The sequence below is a fragment of the Carassius carassius genome, chromosome 30 (genome assembly GCF_963082965.1).
Source record: "Carassius carassius chromosome 30, fCarCar2.1, whole genome shotgun sequence".
NCBI lineage: Eukaryota > Metazoa > Chordata > Actinopteri > Cypriniformes > Cyprinidae > Carassius > Carassius carassius.
The window spans coordinates 3550447-3561092 of NC_081784.1; positions in this window are offsets into that span (position 1 = coordinate 3550447).

A 10646-nucleotide genomic window follows, 5' to 3' on the forward strand; every position below is an offset into this window, starting at 1 on the left:
ACAACCAGCCAGCCAACGATCTAACAGAAATTAACAGCTGCCTGTCAAACAAAAATGATAACAAACCGAATTAAATCCTTCACTGCCACACAGGCAAATGACAAATCGCTTAATAGCCGAACTAATTATTATTAAAGTGTCACTCACAGTCACAAGCCTAAATTCGCTTTAACACAGTCCATAAACCAAACGCTGTCCTCTCTGCCATCTTGCCGGGAGTTCGAAACACACACACACACACACACACACACACACACACACACGCACACACACACACACACACACTCACACACACTCACACACAGAGGGTCAGGCGCAGGGCACAGACGTATCACAGCCATTGACTTTACGATCACAGAGCTTCGGCTCCGCTGATACATCCGCAGGTGGAACAGTAGACCTAGGCCTACTGTCTGACAAAAAGCAGGCTGCAGTCGGGATTTTCCTTTCCTTAAAATAACGGATTACTTTTTTAAAAAAATAACGAAGTTACTGATTACTTACGCACGAAACTAACGCGTTAAGTTACACATTTCAGGAAAAAAGTAATTAGAGTACTCTAACGCCTTACTTTGTAACGCGTTACCCACAACACTGTTCTCTACATTATTAAAATACATTAAAATTATTAAATACAAGCAGGTGAGCCCAGAATAAACGCAACACGCAAAGTTTCGTGTTATTTTTCCAGAATAAACTTTGTACAACTCGTTTATTTCACCGTCTTTGTCCATTAATATACATTATGTGTTTTATTTATAATGATTTGATATAGGAAGAAAACGTTTAATGTAGGCTACAATTTAACGCACTGCGTTTTGTACTCGTCTGCTTGCCTGTACGGAATTGATCGTTTTAAAATCACTTAATGCATTTCATAATGCACGTTCATATTTGCTGGTCTGTAAATATGTTGAGTCAACAACAAAACATATAGGTTAGGCCTACTGAATTGTCTTTATCACCTTAGTCTGTTATTAGGCCACATTAAGCTTTTTGCTGTATGGGAGGACAAAGTTTGTGCATTGTGTTCATAGCCATCTGCTTGATTATGAATTCGCGGGTACAGAATCAAAAACCGAGGGTACAGTTTACAAAATCTGAGTGCACGGATTGGAAATTCGTGGGCTAGGATAAGACATTCGAACCAGAAAGACACAGCTTACATTTGACTAAAAGGTTTTTGTCTTTATGCTCAACTAAAGTGAAATAATGAGCACATTTCCACTTTGAGAAACTCGTGTTGCTCTCGCCTTGACTCGCCATGACTGCCGCACATACTTGAATAAACGGAAACACGCCCACAGTGCGTCTTCATGTTTACAGTGGTTGCCATCCACCAATCCTACAATGCGTCGCTGCTGCAAACAGGTTAGGCTGCACTTCAGTCAAAATTAATTAATTTTTTTTAAAAAGTAACAGACAATATATGGCAACGGTAACAGAGTTAATTTATTTAAAAAGTAATGCGTTACAGTATAGTTACTGTCAAAAGTAACTGTGTTACAGTAATGCGTTACTAATAACGCGTTACTGGACAACACTCTTAAAAAAAGGGTTCATTGGGGTTCTATATAGTTATATAGTATATGGTTCTTTACTCAACTCCATAGAACCTTTTATGCTAAAAAGGTTCTATAATGACAAGAAAGAACCCTTTTGGCACAAAGGTTCTTTAGGCTATTATTCATTCATATATTACATTATTCTGCAACATTTTGTATTTGTAATTAAATTATTGTTTGTAGTAACTTAATATCACATTTTAATCATGCTGATTTTTAGAGAAAAACTGAAATGGCACTCTTCGTGTGTTATTGATTAGCTACATAAAATTATATAAATATATACATTTTCTAACACCCATATCTTGAATTTTGTGATCATTCACATGCATTCTTAAATGCATTTGAATACACCGTATAATGCAGTGAAAGAACGCACTCAAAATGCACACGCGCCACGCGCACTAGTATGACTTCATCATGTAACTTTACATTAACCTAGATGCGTGCACTTTTTAGGCACGATTTGTTTAGTTTTTGAATATACTTGATACTGTTAAAAGGCACATCATTAAAACAAAAATACTAGTTCACATATCACACCTAAACACGCGTGGAAAACGTAAACAGAACTAGCTACTAAATTAGTTAAAAATGCCTATCCATACAAAGCTATGATTCGCGAACCTGCTCCAAACTTCTTAACTGACTCAAATGATTCGCGAACCCCAAACTGACTCAAATGATTCGCGAACCAGCTCCGAACTCCCGAGATGACTCAAATGATTCACGCTCCAAACTCCCAAACTGACTCAAATGATTCGCGAACCCGCTTTGAACTCCCGAACTGATACAAATGATTCGCGAACCCGCTCCGACCTCCCGAACTGATTCAAATGATTCGCGAACCTGCTCCTAACTCCCGAACTGATTCAAATGATTCGCGATCCCTAAACTGACTCAAATGATTCGCGAACCCGCTCCGAACTCCCGAACTGACTCAAATAGTTCGCGAACACGCTTTGAACTCCAGAACTGACTAAAATGATTCGCGAACCCACTACTAACTCCCGAACTGACTCAAATGATTCGCGAACCGCTCCGAACTCTCGAACTGATTCAAATGATCCGCAAACCCGCTCCGAACTCCCAAACTGACTCAAATGATTCGCGACCCCCAAACTGACTCAAATGATTCGCGAACCCACTCCGAACTCCCGAACAGATTCAAATGATTCACGCTCCCAACTCCCGAACTGACTCAAATGATTCGCGAACCTGCTCCGAACTCCCAAACTGACTCAAATGATTTGCAAACCCACTTTGAACTCCCAGACTGACTCAAATGATTCACAATCCGAAGTTCCAAATCAAATGACACCGCCAGCGCTACTATTGGCTTAGTTCTCTAATTTTATAACATTTACTGAAATTAAGGTACGAAAAGTATGTTGTTAACAAAAAAATATCAATATTTCCATTCCGAATTGCTTTCCACATCGAAACATCCACGAACATGACCAGGTGAGCAGATCACTCTCTCAGTATTTGATTGCTCTAGTCTTTATCCACTTATCATCATCATCCACCAATCAGAACACACGAGAACTCTTTGACCACAGCTGCTGTGCTTCAAAAGCTCTTGCAGCAGCTCAACACTGGTTTTCTCTGAGGTGGTTGGATCACATCAGATTATGGTTAATCTTGCAGATCATGACTTATATCTACTCTTCCTCTCCCTGCAGTTTGGTAATATAAAGATTTCTCCTTTGAACTACCACCTCTTCTGTGGGTTTTATTGTTCTGGGTCTGAATTTGGGCTCCTGGGGTCTCAAAAAATAAATATTTTCAATCTCCAAGGTGAACGTTATGACAACACCAGTGTTGTGCTTACTAGTTACTAGTTACTAGTTACTTAATTCAAGTAATAAAAACTTTCTCAGACCACATTGCCAAAACTGTCCGATCCTGCAGATTTGCTTTATTCAACATCAAGAAGATCAAGCCCTTTCTTTCGAAACATGCAGCACAACTCCTTGTTCAAGCTCTTGTTCTGTCCAGGCTGGACTATTGTAATGCCCTCTTGGCAAGTCTTCCAGCCAATTCTATCAAACCTTTACAATTAATTCAGAACACGGCAGCAAGATTAATTTTTAATGAGCCAAAAAGAATACACGTCACACCTCTGTTTATCAATTTGCACTGGCTGCTCCCAATAGCTGCTCGCATAAAATTCAAGGCATTGATGTTTGCCTACAAAACTACCACTGGCTCTGCACCCATTTACCTAAATTTGTTACTTCAGACTCATGTGCCCTCTAGAAGCTTGCGTTCTGCAAGTGAACGTCGCTTGATTGTGCCATCCCAAAGAAGCACAAAGTCACTTTTACGGACTTTTAAATTAAATGTTCCCTCCTGGTGGAATGACCTCCCCAACTCAATCCGAGCAGCTGAGTCCTTAGCCATCTTCAAGAATCGGCTGAAAACACATCTCTTCCATCTTTATTTGACCCTCTAACTTTAACACTCACTATTCTAATTCTATTCTTTAAAAAAATCTACCTACCTTTCTAATCTTTTTGTATTCTATTTTCTTTTCATTTATTATGCAATTGTATGTGTGTGTGTGTGTGTGTGTGTATGTGTGTGTGAAAAGATCTCTAACACTAGCTTGCTCTATTCTTTTTTTATTCTATCGGTTATTTTTTTTTAATTTTTATTATTTAAAATCCCATGCTACGTGTACTGTGATAACCTAACTGATACTTGTTATAGCACTTATATTTCATTGCTCTTTTTGTTGTTTTTGATTGCTTCCACTGTCCTCATCTGTAAGTCGCTTTGGATAAAAGCGTCTGCTAAATGAATAAATGTATATGTAAATGTCAATTCAAAAAGTAACTCAATTACTTTGTTGATTACTTACACCAAAACGTAATGCATTACTGTTAAAAGTAACACAAAGTAAAACAGAAAGTAATTTTTAAACATTATTTTGATTGAGGCAGACCAGCACAAACTGAATATTGTATATCACAAGGATTTCTGAAATAAATAATTAATATACAATTCTTTCAGACGTGTCCGATTCGAGAGCCGAGGAGCTGATGATACTGCGCATGTGTGATTCAGCGTGAAGCAGACTGACACACAGAGCGTCTGAACCGAACTGATTCTTTTGGTGATTGATTCTGAACTGATTCTGTGCTATGAGCGCGGGTAAACCGAGGGCTTGGATGAAGGGCAGTCTGGCGAAACGTAAGTTCATTCAATTAAAAATACATCGCAATGGATTATGTATAGTAAGTAGATCATGGTTTCTGCGCTGATGACACCTAATTTATTTACTTTATATCTTAAAGACTTAAATCCTCGTATGCACATTATTGCTGTTTCTGTATTTGGGTGAGTTGTTGCAAAATTCAAATGTAAACTTTTCATGATTATGAGGTTTTTAACTGACTAAAGTTATGATTACTGACTTATAAATATATATATAAATATATATATATGTATATGTATATATGTGTATATATATATATATATCCGTCATCGCCAATGACGTCATTACGTCGAACGTAAAAGAACCGCTGAACCGTTTTTTTCAACCAGTTCATTGAATCGAACCGTCCGAAAGAACCGGTTCGTGGAAAAGAATCGAACTTCTCATCACTATTGTACTCGCTTTTCATATTATTCACTTTACTTTAAGTTGTACTACATATACTTTTTAATATAACATATCACTTTTACTATATTTCTACTGTGCACTGTATTAGTTCATATTTTCATTTTCACTGGATCCATAGCCTCATCAGGTACATGTGTTATTATTTGTGGAGTTCATCTGTAGGCTATAGTGCTATCAAAATGAAAAGCAGACTACAAGTGTGTCACTTTTTGATTTGTATTTACTTGTTTTATTAAATTTTCTCAACAAGAGTAAATTATTAGTGTTTAAAGATGTATTATTTAGATTTTATCCCAGTATTTCAAAGGGAATGAGCTGTGTTCTGACCTGAGACACAAGAAAGAGAGAGAAAAAAAGGAAGAAAAATGTTGGGATTGAACACAGAGAAAACAATAAAACAACTACATATCATGTAATGTACATTCAAATTACATTACATTAATATGTCACAGTTATACTTAATTAACAGATTTGTAAACCGAAAAAATAAACAAAATCAACAAGTGAGACAAATGTGAGCTTTCAATTAATAATTTTCCAAACCTAACTAAATAACTGGAGGCAAAGTTTTTTTTTAACTGCACGTAGATCACAATCATTTGTTTTTAAGGCAGTCTTGCCCTCACTAACATGGCGGACGCGTTGATGTATCGCGACAACGGGTCAAAGCGGCCAATGAGGCATGTATGAGGTGTATCTTGTGCAATTTCTGTTACTCACTTATTATTGCGTTCTGACGAGCTCTTTAATATGACGTTGTAACATGCACTCGTCTCACTGAACGTCTCACTGACGTCTTGATTTTGTGCTATTAAATCCATTCATTTTAAGACGCAGACGAGGCGTAGACGTCACACAGACGTGACGTAAATCACGTGTGGCAGTGAAGTGTCGAGTCAGACGTTCACGCGTGATTCACGTGTAGCAGTGAAGTTATTTATTTATTTTTTCCCTAACACGGATCAGAACACGGTCCTCACACGGCTCAGTGCAGTGTGTGAGGCAATGCACAATTTACTTGCACTTCATTCACTGCTCTCAATGGACGTGACATCTCCGTCTGCATTATAACGTTATGTCTGCGTCTGACTTTTTTTTTTTTTTTTTTTTTTTTTTTTTTTTTTTGTGATTGCATTTTTTAGTGCGTCTTTTTCCCGGCCAATTCAATGTACATTACATGTACATATTCCGTTTATTTTTATGAAATCCTTTTTGAAATGACATTTTAGGGTTATTTTGTTTTTATCTTTTTACATTTTTAATGTAGCCTACAGCATTTGATCGTCTTGATGGCCAACCCATCAATCGCAATTGGCTGCTAGATCTGAGACTGTTGCTGTAAAATAATAAAGGCTGTAAAATACATTATGCCTGATTAATGTTCAGTTTTTCAAGCACCTCTCTTCTTATATTTTACATTTAAAATCTAAATTAGGATTCTAATATAATTTTATTATTCAATTTTTTTCCTTTTTGTGATTGCAGTTTTTTAGTGCGTCTTTTTCCCGGCCAACTCAATATATATTAATTAATGTGCATTTTAAATATACATATATTAATATATAATAATTTAGACATTTTTTTAAATTTTTTAATTACACTGTAAAAGTATAAAGATAACGTACAAAGCCTATAAATAACAAAAACAATCCTTTAGCGAAGTTTGTGTTGCTTATAGGTAAACTTATGTCGTATTGTTTTATAAAATCCTTTTTTTTTTTTTTTAATTTACATTTGGGGTTATTGTTTTTTTTTTTAAATCTTTTTAAATTTTTAATGTAGCTTACAGCATTTGATGGCCAGCTGCTAGATCTGACTGTTGCTGTAAAATAATAATAAAATGCATGGAAAAATGCATTATGCCTGATAAATGTTCTGTTTTTCAAGCACCTCTCTTCTTATATTTTACATTTAAAATCTTAATTAGGATTCTAATATTATTTTACTATTAACCATTTATTTTTTCCTTTCTTTTTTTTAATGTAAACTTTTATTCAGCAATAATGTTAAATTAAGATTTCTATATTTTGAAATAAATCTGCCAGGATTCATCAATCAATCCTTTAAAAATATCATAGAAAATATTAAGCAGCACAATTTTTTCCGACGTTGAACATTGAAGGACCATATTTATTTATTTATTTGTCGTGTCCTCGATCGTTATCGTTGAGAAAACCTAAGATAAGCTCATTTTAAGCTTTATGATCAGTGAATTATGTGTACCAAACAAGCAAAGAAGTATTAAATAGGCTATATAAAGGTGTGCGATAGACACATAAATGATATCTCGATATTTTCTAGGATTTTTAGCCATAACCTCAATCAGACTATTTTCCTTAGTGTGTTGGAGAGACTCCTAAAGTTATTGATATTCTTTACATTCTGCGTAGTCAGTTCACAGCAGTGATGGAAATTTATATTTTCAAACAAAAGTTATTATTACCCTTTATGTGCATTTTATATTTTTTTTCTAGAAGAGTGCATTATATTTAGCGTCAAATTCTTAGATTCAATCAATTAAGTGAATTAGAATTATACGACATTCAGGGCTGTTACCAAATCAATAAAGATCATTATTAACAAAATATATCTTTGCAATGCAGAGGAAACAACTGCATCTGAAGAGGAATTTAGATGCACTTACACACTGTTTAATGCAGGACATGAATTCTTTAACCTGTAGTTATAAATGGAGAAATAATGTTTTGATATTTGAATCCTAAAACGTTGAATAGCCTACTGATATTTACAGAAAAACACCTTAAATACTTTAAACTACTTTAAATGTGAAATGAAAACCGCCAGTAGGTGGCAGAAAGTCACTATTAATAATTGAGTCATTGATCATTTAAACGGTTGATTAATTCAGGAACGAAACACTATCATGATGCTAAAAGACACAAAACAGCACCATGGCTCTGTTTGGAAAGAGCTATTTTTATTGGTGAAATAGAGCCGAAATGTGTGTGTCTTAAACAGAAGTCTGTTAATATTGACTTCTTGTTTAACTGATGTAAAAAAAAATAAACAATATACCATTTGTGAAATTTGCAAGAGAAAAAAATGGGTATGAAGGTGCATAAGGGTCCTGGCAGTTTGGAGGCCCGCCAAGCCCAGGGGAACTTTTAGTTGAAACAAGGGAATAACTAGAGCCTTGCACAGCTTATCAGAATTCTAGTCCCGAGTCTGACTGATCCCCTGTCTTTTGCTCTCTCTCTTTCCCATACACAGCTGATGTTGCAGCCATTACAATATTTAGTTTTGTTTTTTAATGGCAAAGTGGTCATATTCTCGATTCTTTATTAAGTTCTTTTAGAAATATGTTTGGAACATTCGTTTTTTTTCTTTCTAAGGAACAACCAAGAGGCCAGCAGCAGGAAGCACAATGAGCATATGTTTGATCAATTTAGCCTTCTTCACAAATCAACACGACTTGCCTAAAATAAAATCTATGGATAAGAAAAAAAAAAAAAGAAAAAAAAAAGAAACGCACTTCATGCATTTCACCATACTAATTAATTTTTTTACTCTAGATAAATGTGCGCTATTGATGGAGAAAAAAAAAACGGAAGCTTTACAGCCAAACTGTAAAAGTTGCAGATGTAGACATCATAGATGTTCACAAAGTCGAACTTTAATGTGGCAGACGCAGACGTGACGTACGGCAGACGTAGACGTCACGTTCGGCAGACGTAGACGTCACATTCGGCAGACGTAGACGTCACGTTCTACAGACGCAGACGTGACGTTCAGTGAGACGAGTGCATGTAACAAAATCATATTAATGAGCTCGTCTGAACGCCATAAATCAAATGCATAAACCACACCACATCGGCGTCTAGGTCTGGTGCGTTCAAGTATGGAAAGACGTTTTAACATTTAAAGGGTCATGAAACCCCAGACTACTTATTCTAAGATTTTAGCAGAGGTGTTTGTGTTGCACATCATAGAAGACAATGTTAGCATCTGCTAATTTTAACTGTTGGAGAAAATTGGTTAATTTTAAGCTTTTTTGCTCTATTTTCATCTTCCGGATTTAGAATCCACATTGTGTTGACGTCACGATTTTTGACGTGGCAATGGACTATTGTACATTGATGACGCATCTGTGTCTATTCAATTATATAGTAACAATTGAATTACAGAGCTCTTCAATTGATTTATTACTAGTAAAAATACACATTAAAGATATGTGTAATTGTAGAGTGCTCTATAATTGATGTACAGAGCTCTCTAAATGAAATTACTAGTAACAATTGAATTAGAGAGCTCTCTAATCGTAATTGTTACTAGTAACAATTGAATTACAGAGCTCTCTAATCATAATTGTTACTAGTAACAATTCAATTAGAGAGCTCTCTAATCGCAGTTCTTACTAGTAATAATTAAATTACAGAGCCCTCTAATTGAATTGTTACTAGTAACAATTTGATTATAGAGCTCTATAATTAAATTACAGAGCTCTCTAATTGAATTGTTACTAGTAAGAATTAAGTTACAGAGCTCCATAATTCAGTTCTTACTAGTAACAATTAGAATTAGAGAGCTCTGTAATTGCAATCTTACTAGTACAAATTAAATTACAGAGCTCTACAATAGCAATTCTTACTAGTAACAATTGCATTACAGAGCTCTGTATTCGGCGACATATCATTATGCTAATCGTGCCTTATGCATATTCAACTGGGGTATAAAAACAGGCAGGCGGGAAACTTTGGTGCCCGCAGTCGACATGGACGAAGTACACGGTGGAGAGGCAGGGCAGCAGTCTGCAATATCTGCGATTTGTAGCCAAAACATTAAATTCAAACACAATAACATTTTAAAATCCCCAGGATGTCTCCTAATAAAATAAAAAGAGAAAATGCAGATAACACATTCATAAAAGAAATTATAGACATATTAGTGCTCTTAGTGCAAGTTGTCTAAAAACAATCTGGTGCTTCCTAATGTGGGACACTGAAAAGTCAAAAAAAAAGTCCAAAGGTCCAAAATCTATGATAATGATGATAGTAATAGTAATGGTAATAATAATAATGATATTGATAATAATAATGATCATAATAATAAAAGTTCTGAAAAGGCCAAAGTCTATGATAAAGGCCAAAATCTATGATAATGATGATAGTAATAATAATGATAATGAAAATTGTCTAGTAATTCTCTTGGTTTATGGATGGATTGATTGATAATTGAACATCATCAGACAAATAATACAATATGATAGTTTTTATGCATTTATTACAAAGACATTAGCCAACTATTTTGATAGGCTAGGTTATATATAATATATATTTTTATATATAAAAGAGTTAAATGCACAGTCAGAATTCCTCACTGTTCTCTTGTTCATTTTACTTAACAACAAACATATGCAACCACAACAGGCATAAGCTTATTTGAAGGCAAAATAAAAAAATCTTGCAACCTGGAGAAAAAAAGAAGAAAAA